The 3,041-nt window shown below is 45.6% G+C and overlaps 1 long non-coding RNA gene across 1 annotated transcript; it reads left to right on the forward strand.

Moving 5' to 3' along the window:
- The first annotated feature begins 1,573 nt into the window (after positions 1 to 1,573).
- On the forward strand, positions 1,574 to 2,688 carry LOC123102342 (uncharacterized). Its single transcript, XR_006448921.1, has 2 exons — positions 1,574 to 2,196; positions 2,429 to 2,688. It is a non-coding gene; the product is annotated as an uncharacterized lncRNA (long non-coding RNA).
- The last annotated feature ends 353 nt before the right edge of the window (positions 2,689 to 3,041 follow it).

The raw sequence follows: 3,041 nt of genomic DNA on the forward strand, positions 1-3,041 counted from the left end.
TTGGGCTTAAACCCGATCAGAGGGAAATCGGGTCCCCGCCGATCACCCATCTGGTAGCGGTCGTGGAGGAAGAAGCCGAGAATACTTCTCCCCTAAGTTAAGAACAAGCTATGTTCGGATTTCCGAGTCCTACGAGCCGGATACCCATCTTCGGGAAGAGACCTCATGTCCTCCAAACATAAGACCGGGTGTTGAGCCCAAAAGCCACCATGACACTCCGGATCCTGGGCTGGTGACCTCAGAAATTCTTTAAACTCCGGATGCAATAGTGGGTCAGGGTTCCAATTTTAACTCGCCCACCCACCACAAGCAATATTCCCCAAGCAATTCAGGTCCTCCAGATGTATGCGACCTAATGTATGTACGGCAGCAACCTGAGGAAACGGTCCTCACTTTTGGGCTAGATTCCTCCTTGTTCAAAACAAGATCAAAGATTGATGCAACGACGACGTGGTTTCAGTATTTTGCCGCAACTGTATGGACGAGGGAATCCTTAACGCCCTCAACCGCCGCCGCATACTGCACTTTGCAGATTTGACACACATCGTATAGAAGTACTGCGCAATGAAAAGCGCCTGGAAGGCCCAGACAGCTCGGTGGGAACCTCCTGCCTTCAAGCAGCCCATCGGACGAAACAATATACTCCCTCCGTTCCCTAATATAAGACCTTTTAGCTATTTCAAAATGTTGACTACATACATAACAAAGTGAGTGAACATGTGCATACTAAAATGTGTCTAGATACATACGAATAAAAAAAGCTAAAAGGTCTTAAATTATGGAACCAAGGGGGTATTATGAAACAGAGGGAGTATGTTAAACTTTGCATGAAATAGGTCCCGTTTGCATAAATTTCGTCTGATTTATTCAATTTTCTTTTGAAATGCCGGTCCCTGTGTCCGCGAAGGGATAGAGTCCGATTTGCGGCTGTGTTAGCTCTAGCAGTTGAGCATGTTTTTCCTTAAGGCTAGTCATAGTGGGAGTAACTTAGCTAGTAACATAGCACACTCTAAGAAGATTTTGCTTATGTGGCACGTAGTTAATGAGAAGTGGTAACATAATATGTTACTGTAATATAGCGCTTCCCAAGACAAGATGAGTCTACAAGCTAATAAATGAAGTTTCCTATGACACTACTACTATGTTACTTTATACTATGAAGGTACTAACTTAGGCTAGTATCTTATGCATGACATTACTAAAGTTACTCCCTACTATGACCAGCCTAATAGAGTCCGATTTGCGGCCGCGTTAGCTCTAGCAGTTGAGCACGTGTTTCCTTATTAAAGTTAGCAGAGTGTGTGATGTTAGAAACAGAAAAATACCAACTCTAAAGAAAAAAGAGAAAACAAAAGTACAAGGAGAAAAGTCAAGAGAGAATACGGATCTAACAAAATCGGGTGAATGCGCTAACCTCAAAAAAGAGTCAGGCAAAAAGTAGGACGTAAGCAGCAAAGTTATGCGTCACCAGAAAAGTGAGACGGACAAATGGGCCTACACCCGGTGCACCGGTGTACGGCGCCCGCTTTTCCACATGCAGTCGCTTTCCGTATACTATAACGCGTAGCGGGTTTTAGGTCGCGATATTGTTTTGGCATCGAACAGAGCCGGAATCCCCATCTCTCTCGTTCCTCTGCACGCCTCTCAAACCCTATACGCCGCCTGCCTCATCCCCTGTCCGACGCCGCATCACCACCTGGCCGCCGCCGCAGGCCCCTTCCTTCCCTCGTACGCGACGCCGCCGCCGTACCTTCGGCGGTGCGTTTGACGCGCTCGGGCGAGCTTCTGGTGCTCGGGGCAAGTTTTCCCGGTTTCTGCGCATCCTGTGAATGGAGGAGTTGGAGGCGCGGAGGCCCGGTCATCCTTCCGAATTTCCCGATGCAGAGACGGTGCGATGGTAGCTGACTTCCATGGCCGGCCTCTGTCGAGGTTTGATGACGAACTGGTGAGTTGATCTGACTGATGGGAGGGGCGGTCCGTCGCCGCCCTGCGCCGGTGACTGTTCTCTATAGACTCCAGGACGGCAATATAATTGTCGCAGATCTACCGGAGGCGCATCCCTCTATGGCGTTGACCGCGACGGATCTGAAGGTACCGGTGGGTGACTCAGATCTGCAAGGAGAGACGTGCCGGTCTCCACTGCTAGAGCCTTGGCTAGTGGCTGATACATGCTACCGGCGATGTGATTAACCAGAGGTAATTTTGCTATAACCCGGTGGCTGTGGTGGCACGGTGGGTCGATCGAGTTCTCCCACTGAGAAATTTGGATCTAGCTTTCTCGTCTACCTACCCCAGGCGAGCTCCCTAGCCTTATGATGCGGCTACTGTTTGATGTCTGTAGCAGAAGCCTAGATCTGTTTGATCTGCTATGGTCTACGGTAGCCTTGGCTGAAGATAAGCCATAATCAGCTTCAGATCTCTGATGCAGGATGATGACATCCACATGCGAGGTAGTGGTTTGGAGCAGGCCAGTGAGGTGCAATGGCTGCCTGAGGAGATTGATATTTTGCTTGGAGGCTAGCCATGATGATCGATAAAATACTACAAGGAACAGACTTACTGGTTTTTGTATAGTTTGATAAAATTATATGGCTTAAATGTTTTTAGTGGTACCAAGGTAATTAAGTGTGACCGTGTTATTTTGTGGCTATTTTTTATAATAATAATAATTATTATTATTCACTTTTATCGATTATTTTTGTATTTGTTCTACATGTCTATGATTTTAGATTAGTGCAAATTAAGTCTTACAGATGATGATATGTGATTCCATGTTTATCACTCAAAATTTTACTCACTCTGTTTCTTTTTAAAAGGTGTATATAATTTATAGAAATATAATTTTTCTAATTTTTTAACAAGTTTATAGAAAAAGGAATATCAATTTCAATAATACTAATAAATAAATAAATACAAAAATATATTATGGATATAGCAATTGATGTGAAGGACGGGCCCCAACTTGTGCAAGAGGTCCTGGGTTTGACGTGGCCTCTCTGCATTGCACTGTGTAGGGGTAAGGGTTGCCTTGTATAATCCTT

This window comes from Triticum aestivum, chromosome 5A, assembly GCF_018294505.1.
Source record: "Triticum aestivum cultivar Chinese Spring chromosome 5A, IWGSC CS RefSeq v2.1, whole genome shotgun sequence".
Classification (NCBI taxonomy): Eukaryota; Viridiplantae; Streptophyta; class Magnoliopsida; order Poales; family Poaceae; genus Triticum; species Triticum aestivum.